At 44.7% G+C, this 25,942-nt stretch overlaps 1 long non-coding RNA gene across 1 annotated transcript in view; it reads right to left on the reverse strand.

The window, feature by feature from the left end:
* LOC125413713 (uncharacterized) overlaps positions 1-21,323 on the reverse strand; it is a 47,347-nt gene extending 26,024 nt beyond the window's left edge. The window contains exon 1 of the long non-coding RNA XR_007236008.3: positions 21,202-21,323. This is a non-coding gene — a long non-coding RNA (uncharacterized LOC125413713). The remainder of the gene's footprint in view (positions 1-21,201) is intronic.
* Positions 21,324-25,942: the final 4,619 nt, after the last annotated feature.

A 25,942-nucleotide genomic window follows, 5' to 3' on the forward strand; every position in this document is an offset into this window, starting at 1 on the left:
GAACAGGCTTCCATCCAGTACAGTAGTCACAAGTCTTGATGGTGCACACGTTGCACAAGAATCATCGCTTCTCTCAGGCCGGTGCAGCCTTGGCAGGGTGTGGAAGGCTTTGAGGCAGCTGATGGGGGTCATCTCCACGTTTTTGTAGCGTGTAGTCTAAAGAATCTATGCTGTGTACATACCGCCTATAAGGTTTCTGAGATGGCTTTGGTCCTCGGGGCCATCTGGGTACAGGGGCTCTGAATGTGAGATGCAGCTAGGCCCCTTGTGCTCGGAGCATCTTCACACCCATACGGATAATTTCAAACGCCAGCACTAACCCATCCATCCTCTTCCTGGCCCCTTATGGAAGACTTGGTCTGAGCCACCTCTGTGGGCACAGAGGGAATTGGCTTTTCCTCTGTATAACAAAGTGTCTTTGGCTACAGCAAAGTCAAGGCTTGTGTCACGGGTGTCCTGGTGAGGAAGAGCAGAGGAGGAGAAGGAAGGAGTCATCCTCCTGTCTCTGTCCTTTCTCAATGTCAAAAGTAGTCTAAGTCCTAGCTGCTCAATGTCATACCCACCTGTTAGTACAAAGGAAGAGAACTTGGGATAAGACTAGACTGTGGATCTTGGGAACCACCAAGCCCTCTCATCTGGGATTGATTTTATCCCAAATCATTCACCTGTTTCTACCAGAGTAGAATGAAACTACCACTCTCCTGGTGCCCAGCTAGTTCATTCCCTTAGTCTCCAGTGTCCTGATGCTCAGCAGTGACCTTGCTTCAAAGCAGCCCCAAGTGCTTAACTGCCTCCTGGGTGTCTTAGGAGCCTTCTCCTCACCTTACACCTTCCTTTCTGTTCTTGATTTCTAACCTGAACCTATCCAAGTTTTGCGCCTTGCCTTCAGGATCTGTGCACACCTCTCCCTCTCCTGGGTCCTCTGGCACTGGCCCCATCGCACGGTTGCTGGATGCTGTCTCCTTGTTCCTGGCCTCCCAGCAGTACTGTGCCCTGGCAGCACAGATGCCAACTTGTAGACCTCCCTGTTTAGCTTGCACTGAGTTTCAGCTTGCAGCTAACAAGACCTCAGCTGACTGACACCCACTGGAGACTCTATACGCTGTCTTAGAGAAGAGCCTCCTGCCTTACCTAATAATAGAATTCAATAGAAGTGGGTCTGGAAGGTGCTCTCTCCCGAGGAAGCTGGTGACTCTGCCTTGTGACACCACCATCCTATCATGCCTGTTCTCCCCAGACAATAGCCTGCTCCCAGGACAGCTGCCACGATCACATGGCCTTTCTGCTAGGACTTCGGGCCTATGTCTACAGCTCCATCAACTTCATCCCCACCTTTCATTTTTGGACCTGTGTTTATGTGTTGGAGCTAAACAACAAAGGCTATGAAGTGAATTGCTTAAACCAACAGAAATGCATGTCTTGCAGTTCTAGATACCAGAAGTCAGATATGGAAGTTTCGAAGATGCTGGTTCTCTCTCCCATCAGGTCCAGGGCTGCAGATGATCCTAAAGAAGCCTCAGTGCTGTCTGTGTCTCTAGGTCCGTCTCCAAACCATCCCTGCTTCTCTGTCCTGGTATCTAGATCAACCCCTCCTCTTTCCTACAGGCCCCTGTCACTGGACCAGGGCTCTTCCATCGCAAGATGAGGGCCCACCTTAGTCAGCTGGCTTCACATCAATGACTGCTTCCAAAGAAGTCACAATCACAAGTGTCAGTGGTTAAGATGTGAGCATCTATCTTCCTGGAGCTAGACTTCCCCAAAGGCCCTAGATGTGAATGTCTATATTCCCTCATCATCTTACGGACTCCTCCCATCCCAGCAAATGAGTCAACACCGGGTGTTGATACTGACCCCACTCTTGCTGTTACCCAGCCACTAGGGGCCTCACTCATCTCACTCTCTCTGCCTCTAACCCTCCCCACTCATATCCGCAAACTGACACGCAGCTGAGGCATAACATCGATGCCTGGGTCACCCTGCTCCCTCCTCTATGCCACAGATTCTCTTGGTAAAAACACTGCGTGGATATGCCTGTACTCTGTAAATTGTCTTCACTGGTTTCGGACCGGACACTGAGCTCTTTGGCAGAGCTTCAAAGCCAAGCTTTCCCTGCCCACCCCATCTGCAGAGTCACCCGCATCACCCTACCTCCTTGTGTTCCTGTCTCCATCCCCCACCACTGAACATACGGGCCCTGCCTGTAGAGTTAAGTAAGCACCTTCCCACCTGACAGGCTTTTGCTCCTGCATCAGAAATCATGCTTGAAATTCAAAATAGCTTGGTCATCCCTCAGCATGCCACCAGGATGCCAGGTGTGCCCTCCTAAGATGAAGCTCAGCTTGTCATTTTGACATTGCCTGCATACTGACCTGAAGACACCATTAGTACTGGTGGAAACTGGCTGTCATTTACTTCCAACCTGGTACCTGGTCCATCTCCATGCCTAAGAGGCACTCCTGACAGGACAGGAGAATATAAAGCATGCCTCTTCCTCATCCAGAGTCAAGTCTCAGAGCCAGCATACTTCCGGGGACAGCAAGTCTCCTTGGAAAGCATGGGATTCCTGGTTAAACTGAGTGACTCCACAGTCAATTGACTTGTAAAGTGTTTGCTGAAGTACACAGCCAGGGAAAATGAATGTAAGCAGCCTGTTCAACTCTCCCAGCAACCCCCTTGGAAAGGTGCTGATGGACAGCCACCATAAAAGGCACTGTGGATCTGGGTGACACAAAATGCATCTATTTCATGAGGCAAATTACTTGTTCTGGTCTTTGGCCTCTGAAGTCTGAAGAGGTAAACCAGCGAGCCTGTTTGTCACAGGATCTTCAAGTTATTTGAGAGAATGCAGAGGGTATTGCTTGGGTAGGCCCTATCCTCCAAGGAGCCTTTCACCTAATTAACTCCCATAAAACCACAGCAAGTTAGGTGAGATGAGTTAAAAGCCAGACCTAATTCACGAGAAGCCAAGGGACCACATCCCAAAATGGAGTTGAGTTGGCTGCTGAATGGGGCAGACAGGAGCATTGCGTCCCATTTCCCTGAAAATACTCCACAGTACCACCAGTCTCTGCACTGAACTGACTTCCTGCTGCCTCTCCTCTTGGACCACACTCTCTGTATCTCCATATCCTAACACCAGGTGTAGGCCAGCAGGGATTCTAAAATATCACTGCATGGGTGAACATGTTATTATAAATAACATTTGGTGACAACAGACACCTCCATCATCATTAAAGGTGTCTTGTAAGCTGACCTCTCTATTCCACCTGTCTACAGTTTCTTGGATGAACCATTTACCTGTGGTCTTGAAAGAGAGGCAATAGACACCTTCCAACACTGCACACACCATAGAAGCTTGCAGTGCCACCACTGAGAGCCTGGGTTAGGTCCGTTTGCAGAACACATTTCCCCCGTTTACTATACACAAGTAGATGACAATAATATGCACAGACTATAGTACTTAAGGTGTACCATCCAGGTGTATACAGACCCACAAAGTCATAAATAAACTGTAGAGAACAGAACAGTGATCCAGGATGGAATGTGGGCTTGGAGGATGAAGAAAAAAGTTTCTTTAAGTACAGAGATTTTTAAGTACACGATAGCCCCCAAACTGTGCTCCAGAAGGAAATGAAACAAACTGAAAGCCAAAGGGGAAGCAGCTGGCTAGGCCATGCAAGCAGAAATCCTACATCTCCCCTGTGTAACCAGCAAATCCCTGAGACTCTCCTACTTATGCTCCCTCGGCCCCTGGGAGGGGTGTATTAAAAAACAGGAAGCAAGAGGGATTGTGTGCTAACGCTAATCTCTTACTGCAGTGGCACTGGAGTGTGCCGCCCATCACGACACTACCTCACAATTTTGTCGTGGACAAGGAGGACCGCATCCTGGAGCCTGGCACATGCCATAGAATCTGAGTCCTGACAGGGGCAAATCCAGTATCCTCAGAGCACTAATAATTCAAGGTAGGGAAATGTCAAATGTCTCCTGTATAAGAGAAAACAAGCAACACACACACATACACACACACACACACACACACACACACATACACACACACTTCCACATTCCTGAGCCTTCATTTCAAATAATTTCACCAAGCTCTGCCAAATGAGGCAGCCCTGATACAGATGTAGTTAAGGCTTCAAAAGCCTCGTCATCTAGCAAAGCCTCCCTGAAGCACTGAAGGAAGCAGGTCAGCTGATGGCCTGGCTTAGAATTCCTGCCCATCCCACTAGACCTTTCAACCAAGCTAATCTGTAGTCACTTACTAGGGTAGAGGTGGGCACAGGTTAGACCTAGAGAATGACAGAGTTAAGTCGCAACCCTAACGGGGACCACACATCACCCAGTACAAATCTCCCCAGCAGGTGGTTTTGGTCCCATTGGAAGGACATAGGTGTCGATCAACATGGCTTCACGGTCTTGTGTCCAGTTCTGCTATGGTTCCCATCACAGGTGTCCTCCTGTGATGTCCTATGTTCTAGGTCCTGTCACCGTGTGTCTCATGAAGAGCCCACGCTGAACAAGCTTCTTTGCACAGCTCCTTCCCTTTTGCATTTTAGGTGGACTCCTTCATCATCATTCAACTTGACTCAGAAGTCGTGAGGTGGACTGGAGACGTAGCTCAGTAGGGTGCTAGCACCCACACACAACCCTGGGTTCCACCACCAGCACTTCATACAAGGTGTGTTGGCACGTACCTGTAATCCTAGCGCTTGGAAGATGGAGGTAGGAGGAGCAGAAGTTCACATTCACTCTTACCTACATAGCGAAGCCAAAGCCAGCCTGGGTTCCCTAAGATCTTGTTGCAAAAACAAGCAAACAAACACATAAATAAGAAACGACGAACTGCCCTTGGTCAATCTTGGTCAATGTCAAGGAAAACGTGGCATGTTCTCTACTGACAGACTCGTCATTAGAAGATGCAGCTCCTAAAACTCCCACCCATTGAAGATCCACGGGTCTCTGGGCTTGAGTTACGGGAGTAGAGGCGGGTGTGACTCCTGACACTACTCACGGTGGCATATCCCAGACCAGCCTCACTGTGGTACTGAGGAATCCTGGAGTGAGGAGCTCAGGGAGGTGGGCAGAGGGAAAGCTCCGTGCTTTACCTTTATCAAACTATTTTCATTTGTAGGTGTTTGTATATGTGCTTGTGTGAAGATATGCTTCCATGCAGCAAAACACCTTCAAGTTATGTTTTCTTAATTAAAAAGCATACAAGGAAATGCCTTGCTGCACTAACGGGAACCTGTTCCTGTGTTTTGGGATCATGTTGCACCAAAATCTCACTCACTCTCTCTCTCTCCCTCGCTCCCTCCGCCCCTCCCTCCCTTCTTCCTACATCTCTGCTTTATTCCACACAAACTCTCACACCTCTCCTGCAATGAAAAGTCTTCCGTGGGGGCACTGAAGAGATGGTTCAGTGGTTAAGAGCACTGGCTGTTCTTCCAGAGGACCTGGGTTCAAATCCGAGCACCCACATGACAGCTAACACCTGTCTATAACCCCAGTTCTAAGGGGTCTGATATGATACCTTCACACCAATGCACATAAAATAAAGTTAGATCAATGAATACATAAATGTCCTCCCTGAGCCACACAACTCCTTTATCTAGAGAGAAACAGACGACTTTTACTGGCAGCACCATGGCTTTCCCTTCCACAGGTCCCTCTCTCTCCCTTCCTTTCCACCTTCACTCACAGCAGGAACCTGGCATGGAGCATATAGCAGGAAGAAAGTAGACTCGGCTTTTAGAGACCCCTATGGGCTGTCTGAAGGAGAAACAAGTGATCACAGTGTGATACTAATTTGTAAATAAATCATCACGGTAGCAGAGCCCATGCACAGGGATACAAAGCTCTATGGAAGATTCTGAAGCCACCCTGGTCTGGAAGACATCTGTATGCACCTCCAAGACTCCCCCAATCCCCTCTATCTCACCTGGTCAGGCATGCTCTAAGTTCTCAGTACCAAGACTAGTAGCCTTCCATGTCTGCTCCACATGGAGATGGTGCCCTGACTGATAATAAATTAGAGGTAAGTGTGTACCTTGTAATTTCGTTTCATTTCAAGAAAATGAACAAAAGGCAGTAGAAAGAGATTTGGGAACTAGGGGTGTGTGTGTGTGTGTGTGTGTGTGTGTGTGTGTGTGTGTGTGTGTGTGTGACAGCAAATATGTGTTTGTGTATTAGATGGTGTACATGCATGTTTGGTTGTGCACTTGAAGGCCAGGGGTCTATCTTAGGTGTCTTCCTTAAACGCTACTTGACTTATTATTTGAGACAGGCTCTCTCATCTTTACTTGGACCTTGCTAATTCTGTGTACCTCCGCCTCCCTAGTGTTGGAATTACAAAAAAGTCCTTCCACACCGGGTTCTCTTCTTCTTCTTCTTCTTCTTCTTCTTCTTCTTCTTCTTCTTCTTCTTCTTCTTCTTCTTCTGCTTCTGCTTCTGCTTCTGCTTCTGCTTCTGCTTCTGCTTCTGCTTCTGCTTCTTCTGCTTCTTCTGCTTCTTCTGCTTCTTCTGCTTCTTCTGCTTCTTCTGCTTCTTCTGCTTCTTCTGCTTCTTCTGCTTCTTCTGCTTCTTCTTCTGCTTCTTCTTCTGCTTCTTCTTCTTCTTCTTCTTCTTCTTCTTCTTCTTCTTCTTCTTCTTCTTCTTCTTCTTCTTCTTCTTCTTCTTCTTCTTCTTCTTTTTCGATTGGAAGCATCACCCCAGCACTGGCCCCCTAAATTCAAAGAGTCTGGAATGTTTGGGTGGAAAGTTCCATTCCAACCCCCTCCCCTAGGAGTTGCCTCAGTTCAGACTCCACCTCCAAGAAAACCTGCCAAACGGTAACCCCGCCTCAGAGATTCTCAAGACCACTCCCACAGGGTATTTAAACTACCCACCAGAGAACAAATACATGACAACTGCCTGCCTCTGCCTTCTGAGTGCTGGGATTAAAGGCTGGCGCCACCACACACACCAGGCTTATGAACTTGGGCTCTAGAGCTCAGACAGTAGCCCTCACTGGTGCGGAGCAAGCATCTGAATGCCTCTCCAGGCCCACATTTGGTTTGGAGATTTGGGGGAGGGGAGTTGTTGCTATTGTTCATTTGTTTTGTTTTGCAGTTCTGGAAAGTGAACCTATGAAAGCATGCAAGGGAGAGAGGCCAGCACTCCACCACTGAGCAATATCCGCAGCCCAGAAGTGCCTTCTTATACAGCGTGGTCAAGGAAGTTCTTTCTCGGTGGTGTTGGAGAAGGCCCGAGAGACAGTGTGAGAAGCGCTAGGATCAGCTGTGTGGCCATCAGAAAGAAGCAGGAACGCAGAGTCCTGAGATGCTCTGTGCTGGTCTGCAGAGGGTAGAGCGTGCACAGATCAAGGAGGGAGGTTCAAAGAACCAGAGAGCTCAGAGCCTTACAAGACGTGAAAGGCCAGTGAGTGTTATTGTATCTTCTGATGGAAAGAGTCTGCCAAATGGCAAGAAAGCTGAAGGGTTTCTAAATGTCTTTATGCCAGTGTTGAAGAGGCTCCCTTAGTTAGAGTTCTATTGCTGTGATACAACACCATCTTAGTAAGAATTCTACTGTTGTGATAGAACAGCCTTATCAGGGTTTCTGTTGCTGTTAAGAGACACCGTGACCACAGCAACTCTTATAAGGTAGAACATTTAACTGGGGCTGGCTTACGGATCAGAGGTTTAGTCCGTTATCATCATGGCAGATGGCATGCAGGCAGACACAGTGTGGAGAAGGAGTTGAGAGTTCTACATCTGGATGCCTTGATGCCCAGACAACAGCGGGAGTCTGTGTCCCACACTGGGTGTAGCCTGGCCCCCACAGTGACACACTTCCTTCAACAAGGCCACACCTACTTCAACAAGGCCACACCTCCTAGTAGTGACACCCCCTATGGTGGCCCCTTCCTTTCAAACCAGCACAGTCACCATAACCAAAAGCAACTTAGAGAAGAAAGGGTTTATTTCAGCTTGCAACTGTCCATTCAAACTCTATCACTGAGGGAAATCAGGGCAAGGACTCGGGGTAGGAACCTGGAGGCGGGAGCTGGTACAGAGGGCATGGAGGAGTGTTGCTTACTGGTTAACTCCTAGCTTGCTCAATTTCCCTTCTTATACAACACCAAGACCCAGGGTGACACCACCTATGGGTGACTGAGTCCTTCCACGTTAATCACTAATCAAGAAACGGCCTACACACTTGCCTGTAGGAAAACTAGTGGAGGTACTCTCTCCTCTGAGATTCCTTCTCCCAGATAACTCTATCCTGTGTCAAGCTGATCAATTCTAATATGGATAGGGGGACAGTTGCTATTGTAAATGTATATTCCTCACTTGGTACAAGGAACCTCTCATTTCATGTGTGTGTACAAATTAATTTGGGGATGTGGCCTTAGGTGTGAACCAGATGAAAGTTACTGCTCTTTTACCAACAAGTGAAGAGGTGAGCAAGCAATGTGTCTACATGTGATGGCAGACAGACATGGTTCTCAAATTTATTCTCTCAGCAATGAATTAGAAACCCATGCAAATAATGTGAAATAGTATGTGTGCCTGTGTACTATCAGTTAAGGAAACCTCTTTTCAAATTTTTCTTCAAAGTAAGAATGTCTATATAATGATCTCCCTGGTCTTTGTAGCTTCCTGCCTGGGGTCACCAGACCTCCAAAATTACTCTAGCATGTCTCAGAAAAATTAAAAATTAAGATGATGGAAACTTTGCCTCCAACATGACACAGCATCATTTACAAATTACACAGAGTTCACATTTTCAAAAGCTGGTGGGGAAGCACACATTGTTACTTAATTATAATTATGATTATTACTATAATTAGTAATGAAAATACTCTGGACACAGGAAAATACTCTGAACACAGGAAAAACACACAAGCAAGAGAGCTCAGTAGTAAAGGGGCTTGCTCCAAGCCCCAAGCATTACAACCTTAGTTGAATCCCTGAGTCCCACGGTGGGGAAGAGGAAGGATCCAGAAAGTGTTTGGGGGCACACATGGGATAGACGCACTAGATAGATAGATAGATAGATAGATAGATAGATAGATAGATAGATAGATAGATGATAGATAGATAGATAGATAGATAGATAGATAGATAGATAGATAGATAGATCGACCTTTTGGAAGAATATAGAAAATGCTTTTGATGCTACATTTCACATCTGAAAAAAAATAAGACTCTCTTGGCTGCCGAGCTGAACGTATTTCTGTGACTGGTAGTGAACATGTGTGCCACCATATTCTTCAGTGCTGGTAAACAACCGCCCAAGACAGAGGTCCTCTTCATAGCACTGTGGGGCTCAGCCCACATAGAACCATCGCAATATCCACCCTCATCGCTCACAGCCACCTTAATTAGATCAAAAGACCAGCATGAAAACCACTAGCTGAGTTCCTCCAAATGAGCCAGTAAGCAATTATTATCCCTTTGCTTTCAAAACAGCTGATAATTAAAGCAAATCCAACCTAATGTCTTCAAATAAATTTGAAGTCCACAGAGAACTGTCATGCATGAACAAATGCACTTTTAAATTTTTTTCCTAAAAATTATAGCTTACAGCGTCCCTAGACAGAATGAAACAGCCTATCAGAGAAAACAAAGAAACTGTTCTTCAAATTTTTTTCCTTGCTTTGCATAAAAAGCTGAAATAGTCAACCAGCTATTTGAACCCATCAATTTTAACTCAGAAAATCAGAAATAATGAGCAAACCATAAAGAAGCTATATGTCCCTATTTTGTACTTAAGGGAAGCGAGTTCTGTAGCTAGAGAGAAGGCGTAACACGAGCAGAGGGTATAAATATTTAATGCTAAAGCAAAGACAGATGAACCACAACTGCCTTTTCCCTCTTATTAATCAGAACAATCGAAAAGAAAAGCTAAAGGTAAAAAAATTTTAATATATGCATCATTAGACCACTTCTATCCATAGGTAGAAAGGAGTTTTTTAAGGTCTAGTGAATAAAATTCGGAACATGGCAAAATAAAAGATTATAGGAGCAAGAAAGTGTTACTCAAGAAAGAAATATGTCCTAGCTTGCTTCCTGTTGCTGGGATTAAACACCATGACCAAAAGCAAGTTACAGTCCATCACTGAGGGGAACCAAAGCAAGAATTCAACACAGGAGCTGGAAGCAGAGACCCACAGAGGAAGCTGCTTGCTTCTCCTGGCTTCTCAGCTGCCATTCTAAACGCAGCCTGGGCCCACTTGCCTAAGGATGACACTGTCCACACCGGGCTGGGATCTCCTACATCAATTAGCAAACTAGAAAAATTCCCACAGGCCGATCCGATGGAGGCAGTTGTGTGGTTGTGGTTCTCTCTTCCCACATGTGCCTAGTTGACGACAATGACTGGCCATCACGGAAAGGAAACAAGGCACAGGATACATAAAATATAGTGGCTATATAGCTTCAAGCGGATCTGCTTAAGATTTCTCATACGAAGAGAACACCAGGCATGGTGGCTCATGTTGACTATTTTGGGACTGAGAAGGTTGGAGCAAAAGGATCGCCATACATTGGAGTCCATCTTGGAGTCCATTTCAGGACCGTCGGCTAAATATTGAGACTCTGTCTCATAAAACACAAAAACAAGAAACCAAAGCCAATCAAAATAGTCAACCAAGAATTCTATGTTCCAAAATCCTCTAAGAGCAAAGAGGAAATTGACATTCCAGATGAGTAAGAGAATCCACTGAATAAGTAATCTTGCCCCACAAAAAGTGTTAAAGGGCGTCAGTTTGAAATCAAATGACAGTAGGTATGAGGCAGCCAATCAAATCTGCAAAAAGAAAGAGAGTACTTGGACAAAGGAACTCAACAGGTCAGTGCTAAGAAAAAAAACAGTGTCGATGTATATTTTGTTTGTAACTTTTCCTCCAGCGTGATTTAAAAGGCAATTAAATAAAGCAATGGCTTTAAGTCTGTGTTTGTGGGCAAGCAACACATAAAGATGCAATTACTAACCCACGGTTCGTATATACTTTATAGCACAAAGGGAATAGGTAGACTAGAGCTAAACAGGAGAAAAATACACAAAATATTGAAATGAGTTGGTATTAATCTGAAAATTATAAATTGAATGTTATTCGCATGCCATCCAGTGACCACTAAAACATGAGACACTATAAAAAATAAGAAAAATTCGAAGTCACTCTGGCAGATGTCTTCGTACAACCCAGGGATGCTGATCCATGCCTGTAATTCCAGGGCTCAGGAGGCTGAGGCAGGAGGACCAGGAACTAGTGACTGCCTTGACAGATAGTGAGGTCTATCTCGCAAAAACAAGAACAACAGCAAATCTATAGGAAAGGAGACCGGGACTGAGGACACAATTGGCACAATGCATTCGAGAAACAGACACCCAAATGGCGGCATCATTCATACCTTATTAGTAACTTCTTAGAAAATGAGTAGACTGATGGGTCCAAGTCAATAGCAGATTATAGCAAGCCAAGCTTTGGAAAACAGCAGACTTCAACTGCATGCTATCTACCAGAAGTATACTTTAGACTCAGTCACCGTGCTGAAAGCGGAAGAATGCAAAAAATGCAAGGAAACTAGCAAGCAAAGCATAGATGGACTGACTGAGACAAACTTGAGTTGCAAAATTGCTACCAGAAACAAACGTTGATGGCTCATGAGGATGGAAGGGTAGATCCATCAAAAATATATGATCAATATAAATACATACACTCCTAAAAGCGGAGATCTAAAGTACACGAAGCAGAGGCTGATAGATGAGAAAGAAAACAGAAAATGCAATAATAAATTTGGAGACTTTGACGCCTCACTTCCAGCAAGGAATAAAGCAACTAGATAGAAAATAAACAAGAAAATAAATAGAAAGGCAGACAACGCTGTAAAATACTAACAGATATTCGTAGCACATCCCACCTCGCAGCAGACGAGCAGACACTGTTCTCAAGTGCGCAGGAAGCAGTCCAAACATTAGGCTGTACAGAAAATGTCGATCAGTGCTAATGTATTGGAATCATATAATGACATGAAATTCGCAGTGAATCACAGAAACAAGTCTGAAATTCATGGATATATAGAAATTTAGCAACACATTCCTGAGTAACACAGCACCAACCGAGAAGTAACAAGGAAAAGAATGTGCATACTTTAGTGTGATAAAAGCAAAACTACAATGTACTAAAAACACTTGAATGCACAGCAAAAGCATTGCTTGAAGGCAATCTTGTAGCTATGAAGGTCTTTATTTAGAAATAAGAGCCTTCTAAATTCAATAACCCAAATTCCTAAAGTGAGAAATGAGAAAAAAAGAACAAGTCAAACCATACACAAACTTAAAGTGAGAAATATTGGAGCAGAAATTATGAGACCAGATAGTAGAAAAAAACAGACAACAGCAATGGTAAAACTTGGCTCTCAAAACAAGGCTTAGTAAGAATGACAAGCCTTCAATTAGACTGTTCAGGGGACAGAGGGCGCTTCAAAGGCTCGCATTAGGAATGGGGAGCTAGCATTAACACCAACCTCACAGAAATATCAAGAGATTACAAGGTGTTATTATGGATAATAGTTTGGCAGAAAATTGAAATTTCTAGTTCAAGAAAATCATCATAGACTGGTAATGAATAAAGATGATGAATTCATTGAATTAGAAGCTGTTCACCCTACCCCACACACACACACACAAAAAAAAAAACAAATTTAAGAAAAATCCCAGGAGAACATTGATGTAGTAATAAGTTTTACCAAACATTTAAAGAACAGTTCATACCAACCTTTCATTAGCTTACCCTCCTTTCAAGTAGAAGAGGACACACTTTCAAACTTGCTCTATGATACTAATACTATGCAGATTACACATCAATGTCCCTTGTGCAGATGTATGCATATTCACTCAATAAAATACTGGTACGTTTTGTGCTGCGGAGACAGCTCAGCAAAGAGCAATGGCTGCTCTTGCTGAGGACTCTGGTTCCATTCCCAGCACCCAAATGAATGGTGGTTCATAGCCATCTATCTATAACTCTGGTCCCAGGAGATTAAACATCCTCTTCTTGCCTTTGTGGGTACTCACGCAGATTGCGGCAGTGCAGGCAAGCACTCATATACATAATTTTTAAAGTATTAAAAAATACAAGCAAATCAATCCAGCAGCATATCAGAATTACTATATACCACAACTGAACAATAAAAAAAAATCAAAAGGAAAAGACAAGACTGCTCCTAGGTGTGGTGGAAGGGGAAGTTTCCTGGAGACAAAGGGGAGAGCACAGCCAGGAGCAGGAGCATCCGGGAGAGTCCACAGTGAGCATGCCCAGACTAAGATGGGCCACGTGAGGCGAAGGAGGGAGAGAGCAAAGAGGAGCTGCCAACCAAGAGGGGCAGCCTGGGCCAAGACACTGCCATAGCCAAAATGATATATAGGGAAGGGAAGCTGGGGGAAGGGCAGCTCAATCTCTGAGCTGGAGAGTCGGATTAGAGACCAGGATAAGCCATACCTTGCAACAGGTAGGGACTGAGGAACTTTGGGAAATAGATTAAATAGCTACCTCAGCCTTTCTTCCTGGGTTTGGAGCTTTAACATCATTTGAAAGCTAACAAAATCTGTACTGGAAAGGAAGAACTACAATGATCTCTATTTGTAGATGGCAGGATTTTGCACAGAGAAAATCCCAAGGAATTAAAACCAACAAATAATACAAAGGAGCTCATCCATAATACCACACAGATACTAATCAATTGATTAAAAAGCAGTGAATTTCTACATTCTACTAATGAATAAGCCAACAACTTCATTTGGAAGTATCCAAAAGGAGTAGGATAGTTAGAATTAATTTAACAAAAGTTGTGAAACATGTTTACTGAAATCACAAACTACTGTTGATAAAAATCAAGGCCACTCTAAGGTCGTCTGTATTCATGTGCTGGGCGATGATTATTAAGTCAGCTATGTGCCCATGACTGTTATCCATGTTCAACATAGTCCTATGAAAATTCCAGCTGGTGGAGGTGTTTGTTCCTGAGGTTGATTCTAAAGTTAACATGAAGAACTCATATCCAGCATAATCTCGAAAAAAAAGAAATTAAAGTGAGATGGCTCATCTTCCTAATTTTAAAATCTACTATGACAACCAAGTGAGTTTAGTCCTTAAAAACTAGACATAGCAAAACCAATGGAATAAATTGAAAATTGAGAAACAAATGCAAATGCATATGACAAATTGATTTTTTATAAGTGTCCCAGGACAATTTAATCGTACTAAATAGATATCAACGTTCAAAGAGTGAAGTTGGGTCTACACTTCATACTCTTTACAAAACTAAACTCAAGATATATTTAGGACCTAAATGTAAGAACCAGAAAGAATATGTGCATGGACATATAAAATTCATAACCTTGGCTTATAGTTTCTCAAAACACTACCAAGCAAATAAATATGTATAAGCTAGGATCCACTACACATTAAAAATCATTGTGCTTCAAAGGGTATATCAAGAAAATGGAGATGCATTCCATAGAACAGCTTGCTCAAGATAAGAGCAGCTGGGACAGACTGCTGCTCTTCAATCCATTGGGGCACAAATCTGAAGTTCAAGGCTTACTGGAATGAAAGACTGGCCTCTTCGGGTGGCTTCGGCATCTCACTATGTGAGATCTGCAGTCTCAGGAACATGTTTCTAAGAGCATCCAAGATTTCCCTGTAGAAGCCATGAGGCTCTTTGTGACAGGAACTGGGTGATTATAACCTCTGTCTGTGCTATTCATTGGTCGAGTCAATTGGTAATGTCGGGCTACAGGGAAGGAAAATGGCACCAAGGGGTGACTCACTGTGAGGCCGTGGAGTGACCTGCGAGATTGACGCTATCTCCAGGAAATCCACACCTCAGAGAAGAGCTAGACTCCAGTAATGAAGAGAGGATTCACAAGCACACTGGTGAAATCCTTTTGCAAAAGACCCCAGTAGTGTACAACTTCATGTCACATAATTTACCCATTTGAAGAGTCTAAGTTATAAAATTCAAATAGGAAAGGTGTGTATGTATAATTCAATTAAATGGTAATTAGCATATTTGTTGACCTCACAGTGGAACCCTGCACTGTTCTCCTCTTCCAAATAAAACTTGTGGCAGAGGAAACGATGGATGTCGAGTTGCTAAGTCCACGGTGCATGCCGATGCCCCCAGCTTTCACCGTACATCCCTCTCCTCTTAGATCACCTACCATCTCAAGCTCCACTCTGGAATCCCATAGGCAAAACCATCCTTCTCTGAAGTCTATTCTGTTAGCAGGCCAGAGGCTGCAGAATGATTTTAGGACAGCAAGGTCTGTGAGTTTTCCTGCTTGTGTCTTTCTTAAGAGTTTGGTGTAAGCAGACACTGGAAAGATAACAAGGGCTTTTCAAAGACCAGCCTGTTGGGTCAGGGTGACTCACCACCAGGGGCCAAATGAGTCAGCTGTTGTACCCAACTCAAATCTCAATCAAAGAGTGAATTTGGGGAAGAATGGAAGGATGGAGAAATAGGAAAATCTCCAGGGAAAGGTTGGAAATGGCAAAGGGCCATCAAAATCCCAGTTATTAAAACAAACTAACAAAAGTCAGTCAACAGTAGAAGAAATGTCCTAATGTCAAGAGCTGTAGGTATCTAAAGTCAACGACAAAAGGCAAACTTCTGAGGGGCCCTGAGCAACACTGGGGAGCAGACTCAGGGAACACACACACACACACACACACACACACACACACACACGAGAGAGAGAGAGAGAGAGAGAGAGAGAGAGAGAGAGACTCCTAGCAGGATAGGCAGAAAGGTGGAAGAAACACCCCTAACACCACAGGCAGTGTGAGCAAGATGAGACCCCACTTATACCCCCATCTCAGGAAGGGGACCAGCACCTCACGTCCTCACATGCAAAGTCCCCCCCCCACCAATCAGGATGCTGTAAGACCCACTCAATCCTAATTATTTAAACAGATTCTCAGAGTATGCCCATCTTAAAACTTTAGATTGTTACTCTCTCTAATCCAAAATCTCATGATTTTGCTTTTCTAATATACCTATTAATAGTGAACTCTTAATGAAATTTCTTTTCCCTGATGGAAAGGAAGCAGTGGGAAAAAACACACCCCACTTATAAAACTCAACTTATACGAGAGAGATATAGAAAGGGCCTCATGCTGTGCAAACATATGACATCACCTTTCCCCAGGGTCTGGTAGCTGGACACGCTTCAGAAGGAGGGGTGTCGCTGACAGCCACTGCTTCTGATAGATGCTGGGCCTTTGCCCTGCCCTGTACTGCCTTAAGCCACAATGCCTAACAACTGGACTGGAGCCTCCATGTTCATTGCTCAGATTTTCTGACATGAGCCCCTGTAGTGGTCTTTACGATGACATAAAGGACCACTGGTCGTTAAACGTGGTGGCAAATCTAGAAAAAGGATGTTCCCTTGTTATCTGTAGCTCTGATTTAAGCCATGCTTTCTTTTAGCGCTTGCTCCCAGCCTATCTCCCTGTGGCTGCTAACTGCTGCGCCTGACACATTTAATTGTATCTCTGCTATGGGTGTGTTGAAAGATGTGTTCTGGTCTACTATGCCCCCCACACACACACATGCACACACACACCCCTCATAAGATTTTGCTCCTGGGTAGGTTGGGTGGAAAAGGGGATGCTCATTTGTGCTGTTGCTATCTCTCAGGGCATTTACAAAATCTTTAAAATGTACTTATCTTCAGCGTTGAAATGTTCCCAATAAATGCATAGTCCTTATTTCTCAGATGCAAATGAAGTCATCCCAGTATATCGGCTAGAATCCCTTTTGTGCCAAGTACATCACAGGCCCATGGAGACAAATCCCACCCGCTGCACTCAGGCTACCGCGGACCTGCAGACGGCTGTCTTTGCCTATGGAGAAGGAGCATGTCACCTATCAGGCTTGCTTCCTGACTGATAGCCAGGTCTGTAGCCGCCTTCCAAGCTGAACTCGCAGGCTTTTGATCTATACATCCAGGAGACACATTTCAGGATTCCAACTTGTAGAATTAGGTCCGAGGAAGAGAGTGGAGCCCCCTCACTTTCCTCCATCTGTCTGGAACATTCTGGGAGCCTAACTCCAGGCCACTGCCTTTGCAGGCTAAGCCAGACATTGGTCTCAGTGTCTGCCAGGCCTGGCTCCTCACAGGACTGCTTCCATTGTGCCCACACAGCCATGGGAAATGTACATGTACACTGGCCTTCCCATCTGGAAAGCTGCTATCGACCCCTTCCTTCCAGCTCCCCATTACTACCTGGGATTTGGCCACAACTGGAAGCAAATCTTGGCAGCTCGATTTCCAACTTCCACTCCCTTTCCCCCAATGCTTGAAGTACATTAACAGATATCACACGTGACATTCATCTATTTTGGAACAATGATTCGGATTGAAAGCTCTCTCCCCCCAATGTAAACAACTGCAGAACGTGTTTCCATGTAAGTCTTCCGAGAAATTAGCTGATTCTGCAGCAACAGCATTGATTTACGACAACAGTGGTGCGAGACAGAGCCAACAGGCAGGCCCTCCTGATATGCGCTAAACATCTTTACTCCCTAAAATGGAATTACGTATGGTGCAGAAATGCTTTGGAGCAAAATTATTCGTGTACTCCACCGACAATGTGATTTCCTGGATTTACAATGAGCACTTGGGGAATTGTGTGCATTGCCTAAAAGAGTTAATATCTCTCCCCAAAGTGCTTGATTTTAATATTTGGGAAGTTTATAACCTAGTATACTACATTGCTTTACAAAAATGTCTCATGGCTATAAGCCTTCACGCATATGAAAATACTTGTCTTTGTGGATAAAGATGCTTCTCTTGACAAAAGTATTAAATAGAACAAGTTTTGACTCTCTAAATCTCACCACTTAAAAAAAACTGCAGTTTTCACATTAACACAATAATAGAACATAACATATGTAATTATCTACCACCATTTAGTCAAGGGGTCATTTCAAATGGTTGGCTGGACAAAGATAAATCACATTTCTCTTTTGCCCAGTCTCCTTCCTCTACCATTTGCTGCTTCTCAAAACAGTATCCCTGTCAGTCCACCAACAGTAACATGCAGAGAAACCCAGACACTAAGAAGGATGATGACAAATTGTCTATGGTGAGAACCAGGGGCAGGGCTGGGGTCTTCCTTCATTAAGCTGTAACAGAGTTAGGAAGGAGGATTTGGAAATGGGAAAGTGAGAACCACAGCAGTTGAGAGGTGGCGAAGACCATGATAGTAATGTGTGAGAAACACTTTGAGACAGTAGAGATGGTTTCGGTCACATGAGAAGCAGAACGCTCACTGCCTTTTTCTGAATGAGAAGCCACTATTTTTCCAGAAGGAAAACATAGATCTTTGCTTAAATGATGCTCACAATCTCTCCCTGCAAGGACCGTATAAATCATTCCCCACTCGGGCAGCTCACCCTTTGAAGACCAGGCCTGTGCTGGGGGAGCAGTAATCCTCCCCACTGGGGGCGCCATAAATACAACCCTGTTATCAGCCAGCTCCAGAGCTTCCAAACCTGAGGCCCCAGAAGTGGGAGCCCAGACGAAGCGTGGACTAAGATCCAAGTTGAACTGTTCCTTGAAAAGTTTGACTCCAGTTCATCTGACTTCCTGTGCCTGCCAACTTGGAATGGAACCCTCCTGAGAACACATTTTTTCCGACAAAATTTACAAAGAGCTGTGCCGCGCGAGCCAGCAGCTGGAAGGAGCGGGCAGGCAGCCGTGCTCCGAGAGCACATTGTATACAGCCTTCTGGCACCTCTGGGCAGCGCCTGGCAGATGACCAAAAGCCAGAGAGGTAATAAAGTACAGGCTCCCAGGCCAGCGCTGGCCAGGCTCCTTCCCGGGGAGAGGATGACTAATACCAGGCAACAGCAGAACCATGTTTTTCTGCTCTTAGTAGAAGAGACTCCAAGGAAAAGTCCATATGCCATGTCTACCTCACCTGTCCCGGGTGACAAGTGGAGAGGCAGCTTTCTCTGTGTGGAGCTAGGCAGCACACACTTAGAAGCAAAAGTGAGCCTCTACAAATAAAAGTTTAATTGACCAGCTTCCATTCTAAAGTGATCCGGAACAAGCGCCGTCCATTCCCTGGCCGTTTTAAAAATAACTGGAAGTCGACCTTCCACTCAGATTGGGGGTTTACCCGTTTCAAATCCTCCTACCTGATTTACATAGCTCTCTGTTCTCAGCACTTCCTTTCAGCAGAAAAAAGACAGGGTACTAGAAGCCAAGACCTATGAGCCTGCGAGAGATGTGCTGTCCCATCCGCACAGGTAACCCAGAGCTGCCTTTATTTCCTGTGGGCACCCAAAGGGACAGTTTGGGGTATTTGTTGCCCCAGACCTAGTGGGGGAAAGGACTCTCACCACTACCCCCAGGCTGTAAGTATCATCTCAATTCTCATGCACTATTTTCTTCAATATCCTCCTGGTTCTAAACATTAATGTCTGCTGTACAAGGCTATGTTCTGAGCCACACTGCCTCCATCTTCAGAAGTTTGGCTGAATCTCCTCACAAAAGATTATCAGAAGCCGGGAGGTGGTGGCGCAGGCCTTTAATCCCAGCACTCGGGAGGTAGAAGCAGGTGGATCTCTGTGAGTTCGAGGCCAACCTGGTCTACAAGAGCTAGTTACAGGACAGAAAAACAAAAAACAACAAAAAAAGATTATCAGAGACAGGCTTCTGGACTGTTGACATTCCTCATAGAAGGAGAGGAAAGGGCCCCAAAGGGTCCTCCCCTGAGTATCCAGTCACCCCTCCCAATTAGCTGTATGTATTTCCTGATTACCTATGATCTTGGGATCTCAATGAGGGCTTAGAATACATAGAGAAGAATTAGGAAAGTAGGCTCCAATTACATTGCCATGAGGGACTTCGCATCTATGTTGGGAATACACTTTCCACTGTGGTTGCTTTAAGGTTGTCCATGCTCCTGCCCATGAACCCTCACCTATGGCTCTGTAAATCAGCATAATAAATTCATTGGCCCTCCAGAGTAATAGGACATGAACATACCTCAGTTTGTCATTGGGACCATAGGAGGAACAGGTAGACATTGTTAATGTCTCCTCGGGGAAGAAGTTTTAGTAACAGTGTCTATACGTGGTCACATTGCAGTTGGGTCTGGGGATGTAGCTTAGACAGTGGAATATTGGCTTAAGTAAGCATGAAGCCCTGGGCTCAATCCCTAGCATGGCGTAAACTATGTCTGATAAAACATACCTGTAATCCCAGCATTTGGGAGATAAAGACATGAAGATCAGAAATTCAAATTTATCCTTAGCTACATGGGGAGCCTGAGGCCATCTTGGGCTACATGAGACCCTGTGCTGAGAAAAGAGTAGGGAGAAGGCTGCATCTCAGAAAGGACTAGCCAAGCTGAAACGTTCTGAGAGCCAACCACCCATCGGCAAGGCCCAAAGAGATGCCATGGTGTATGTGTGGGTAAGTGTGCTTTATTTGTTTAAAACCATGGTCCTGGCAAACCCTGGCCACCTAAGAGTAAATTGTGAAGACCTTACTACCAAATAAAACTACTTAGGTCAAGGGAAGGCATGAGGCCATGCACATACATGGCCTATCAAAAAATGTTTGCTACAGTGTGCATGCCACATAAAATGCAGGCTGTCCAAGCTAAATTCAGAGTTCAGGCAAACAATATGTTGTTTATCCCATCCAGTATGGATGCATACTTATTCTAAGATGTTACTTGTTCATCTCAAATCAAACTCAAAATTGCTATCCTCATGTGTCGAGTCTTATCTTCACGAGGGAGTTCCTGCTGCTGCTGAGACAGTGGAGTTTATTCGAGGTCATGCGCAGAACAGTGAAGCACTGTGGGAGCCTGGTCAGCCCTGGGGACCCAGCAGAGCAGGAGAAAGGAGCAGCCCACCTCCAACTCCTCCCCAGCTTCCAACTCCAGGGGCCTCTGTGAGTTGCTGAGAATTAAACCAGGCTGCCATAAGCTAGGGAAGGAAAGAGGAATCCGATTGGAAAAGAGTACGCCAGGCTGTAAATAGAGGGTGTGTAACCAAGCAAGGGAGCTAGGAACCATTGCCTTCTCAGATCTTCGAGGGTAGAACTATCTTCAGCTGATTAAAAAAAAATAAACATAGAGACAGAGAAGAAAAAGAGAAACAGGGATGAGAGAATACATACCTGTCTATCTACGAGTGCCGCTGAAGAAGAGGGGCACATCCAGAGAGTGTTGGAGAAGGCTTGGATCAGGTCCTTGTGTGACTGTTAGCCATCTTCTGTTAGGATAATTCTAGCCACTGGTGAATAAGAAATTCAGCATCCTTGCCAACACTTTCAGAAACTCAGAGAAGGATAAAGAAGAAAATAACAATTACTCACATCCCTGAGATTGAAAGAGACCCAAACACTCCCTTCAATTGGTGCTCTGGGCACTAATGCAATTTCAGCAGCGTTGGAGTTTCAAGACTCGCTATTTTATCAGGCAAAGGGCCTTTGACCAGCAACAAAGAATCTCTAGTTCTCAGTGAATGAATACTCTCACATGTGTTTGGTCTCTTTGCTCCCCGTGAACCATAAGGGATTTTATATTTAAAATAACAACCCCTGGTGTCTATAATTAATAATGGTGAGTTGTCATTTGGTGTATGAATTTTTAACTTTGTGTGTGTGTCCATGTATGAAGGTGCATATTCATATGTGCACTTATACATGTACAAAGTTGGCGTCAGGTGTCTTCCTCCATCACCCTCCACTCAGTTCATTGAGGCAGATCCTTCACTGCATCCAGAGATGATTAGTTCTGGCCAGTCTAGCCAGCCACCTTGCTCCAGAGATACCCTGTCCCTGTCTCCCCACTGCTAGGATTATCGGAAGCCTCCATTCCTGTCCCACTTTGACGTAGGCTCTGAAGATGAGTGCTAATCCTCATGTTTTTACAGTGAGCACTCTATCCACCATGCCATCTCTCCAGCCCTGCGATTTTCAGTGTTTGAGTGGATAAAGAGCATCCTTGTGTTTACAGTCGGGTTGTTGTTCTTCCTCACTCCTTCTGAACCCAGAACCCCAGGGCCTTCTTCTTGGGGCACTCCCAGTTCTGTTATGCTTACCCTTTAACTCGGCTGAAATGCATTTTCATCCAGAAGTGCTAAAGAGATGCTTGGCCAAATGATTAACTTACCACCATCCTCCTCACTCGGTCACCCAGACGTCTCCTACCTATTTGGACCACCACAGTTATCCTATGCTATCTGTCTCTCGGTTGGATAGATACCTGGTAGATCTCATGTGCTTGGGAAGCGCTTCCTTCTTCCCTATCACTAACATGTCAAATCTCCCACCCACAATCCACCCTTAAAGCTGTGGAATATTCCCTAATTTCCCCCTGTTATCCTTTCTCTCTGGTAGAATTCATTATTGGCTGTCCTTCTAGGGGAAATCAGAGTCAAGGCTTGTGTTAGTGACTACGTTCATCGTTACAATGAAAGACCTAACAAAGACAACTTAGGGGAGAGGCTGTTTTGGCTCACAGTTTGAGGGCACTCATGGCTGGGGTGTGAGGTGACAATAGAGACTCCAGCTGTGGTGGCAAAAGCACAAAGCATGGGGCTGGAGAGATGGCTCAGTGGTTAAGAGCACTGCCTGCTCTTCCAAAGGTCCTGAGTTCATTTCCCAGCAACCGCATGGTGGCACACAACCATCTGTAATGAGGTTGGTGCCCTCTTCTGGCCTGCAGACATACACACAGACAGAATATCATATACATAATAAATAAATAAATATTTTTTAAAAAAAAAGCACAAAGCAACAGGTCACACCTCATTCATACACAGGAAAAAGAGAGAGATCCACACTGGTGCCGATCGGACTTCCTGCCTCCTTTCCCCCTTTAATTTGGTCTGGCACCCAAACTACCAAGGGTAGCTCCTCCCTCCTCCATTAGCCCCTCCGGGAACACCCTCCCAGGCATGTCTGAGGTGTGTCTCCCAGGTGATTCAAAAAATCCCATCAAACTGACAATGAAGAATAAACACAGCTCTCAGTTTCTGTTTGGATTGAGATTGTCCTAAAAGCAAGGCTAGGTTAAACGTGGAGGCTTTGACTTCTCCACACAGAACCAAAGTGACTGTTTATTCGAGATCCTTTTGATGTCTCTCAAAGCCTGACATCTCCTCAAAGGAACCTCCAAATGGGCCTCACTAGGTTCACCCATAGAGTGGACTGTGCTACCCGAAGCGAGTGGCCCAGAAATCCTTTATTACTTCATTTTCCAGCTAATTCTTAGAGCAAAGTAGGAAAATTATTGATCTGTGTGTGATATCATCAAAATAAGCGGCTTAACCGCTTTTTTTTAACGTATTCCTTTAAAAATTTTAGACATGTAGCTTGTGTTACTGTTCTCATAGTTCCACTCAAATATGGCCCAAAAAATAGCAACATAAGAGAAGGGGGGGTTGTTGGAATTTACTGTCCAGCATGGCGAGGAGGGGACAGTGCTAAGAGTGAGTTGAAGGGAGCAACAGGAACAAGAGGCTGTTTGCCCACATTTGAGTAGCTGCTGGGACAGCAAGTGGGGCTAGGCCCTAAACTTCAAAGCCCACACCCTCCAATAGAGTATGTGCATGCGCGCACACGAGCGCACATACATACATACACACACACACACACACACACACACACACACACACACACACCAAAGCTTCCACAGTCTACCCAAACAGCACAACCAGGACCAAGTGTTCAAATACATGGGCCTATAGGAGGTATTTCAAACTCAAACCATACTGTCTTCTGTGTATTCTTTAATCTTAATCCTGCTCCCTGCCCTGCTGAACCAGCAACACTAGCGTTGGAACCATGACCTCCTTGTGCTGCAGAGGTTTTTAAAAGAGCACTTTTTTCAGGATTCTTACTAAGTGATGTACAGCGACTGATTTCAATGGCTTTTTTTCCCCTCATGTCAAGAAACTGTTCTCCTATTCCTGTCTTATTAAGTTTTTATCAGAGATTGATGTAGAATTTTATCAGGTGTCCTCCGGGAGTTTATGGAGGTCTTTCCTCTTTTAATCTACCTGTGTGATATCTTTTATTAATAGATTTCTGAATATTAAAACATTATTGTATTCTTAGAATGGATCTATATGGCATAGGAAGCTGTTGTTTGCAACTGACTATGTATTATTTAGGGCTTCTTCTTTTTCTTCTTTGATTCAGCAGCCACATATGCACCACACCAGGGCCAGCCAGCTTAGACCAGTTTCATCCTCCAATGAAAGGAATCTGGAGTTTCTCCCTACTTTTCAGGTTTCACACTCAAGTCTTGGGGTTCAACACTGCAGCAGGAAGCAGGTTTGTCCCTGTACTTTCAGTGGCCACACCACAGGGGAGTTCTTTGTCCTTTATTTTCTATCGCAAGCCTTTACCCAAACCCTGGAGAGCTCTGGAGTTATTCTATAAGAACACCGAATTCAAAACGAAGCACTTAACAGAAAGAGAGAGGAACTGACACCCAGGCTAGTCTGAAAGTGTTTCAACGTTATAGGAATTAGACTCTGGGGAGGAGTCTCGGTAGGTAAAGCACTTCCAGTGTAAATATGAGGACTTGAGTCCAGATCCTCAGCCCCCATGTAAAATCCAGGTGCAGCAATGTGCGACTGTAACCCCAGAGCCAAGGAGACAAAAGGCAGGTAGTCTAGATGATTTGCTTCAGGTTTAGTAGGAGAACTGAAAACTCCATTGTGTCTCAAGATACAAAAATGGAGAATAACAGAGGAAGAAACCTAATGTTGACCTCTGACCTCTACAATCCTTGCACAGGTTGGGGGTACATAGTAAACGAGCTGACTCATGAGCTATTAAAATTAACCTGCATGCAACTTTGCATATTTCACCTCTTGACTGCTAACCTGTATAGGCTCACTCCTTTTTCACAGCAACATGGAAGTTTCTGTTTTCCCAAGAAAAGTCTGTGTCTTTGTTGGCTACTGAGTCAGATATCAGACTGCTGAGTAGCTTTTGCTGCCATTAGATTAGCTGCAGTATCTTCTCATTTCCCCCCTCAATCATAGCCACAAATCCAACATCGTACATATTTGTTCTTCATCCTCTCTTCTTAAGTCAGATTTACCAGTGGTCAATCCATCGTAGTGACTGTTTTGAAGGCTCTTGAATAATACCTAGTTCGCTGCTTTCTACATTCTAATTCATAAGGCTCTCTTTCATTACTCTCACAGTTTATTAACAATCTTGAGGCTCATGTCTTCGGGTTTCAGCACCATGAACTTAAAGGTATATTTGGAGCGAGGAGTGTAACATTGCTTCTCACTCCTGCTTAATAGCAAACATGATTATCTTTTAAAATAACCTTTGTCTATTCCTTGACAATGTCACACATGTACACAATGTCTCTTGACTATATCCGCCCCCCAACATCCCTCTCCATTGCCTCCCCCACATACGGACAGTCCCCATCCCCCTTTCACATCCTCTCCTTTTTGGAAACTACTGAGTCCAGTTGGTGCTCCCTGCTGAAATGCTTACCAATCTTGGTTTTCTCTTTTGCAGTGACCACAGGTGCAGTGAGCTCCTGAGTGCCATGGCCACACCATGTCCAGGATCTTCCATTCTTCCCACCCCAGCTTCTGTGGTGTTTCCGGAGCCTGGACATGGTGACTGCAAACGCCTCATTTAGAGCTGAACATTCCATTGAAACTTATTCTGAGTCTTCTGACCAGGTACGAGGCTCTTCACTGGCTGCTGCCCTTACAGAACGAAATGTCTGAACTCACAGCTGAGAGCAGTACCAATCTATAGGCGTAACTATAAATATTTAGTAACCATATTTACTGTGATTCATTTGATCCTAAATGGACTGTGGACAGGTTCCCTTAATCTTTGTACAGTCTTATTTTTTAAGAATTCTGAA

Source organism: Myodes glareolus, chromosome 7 (assembly GCF_982192425.1).
Source record: "Myodes glareolus chromosome 7, mMyoGla1.1, whole genome shotgun sequence".
NCBI lineage: Eukaryota > Metazoa > Chordata > Mammalia > Rodentia > Cricetidae > Myodes > Myodes glareolus.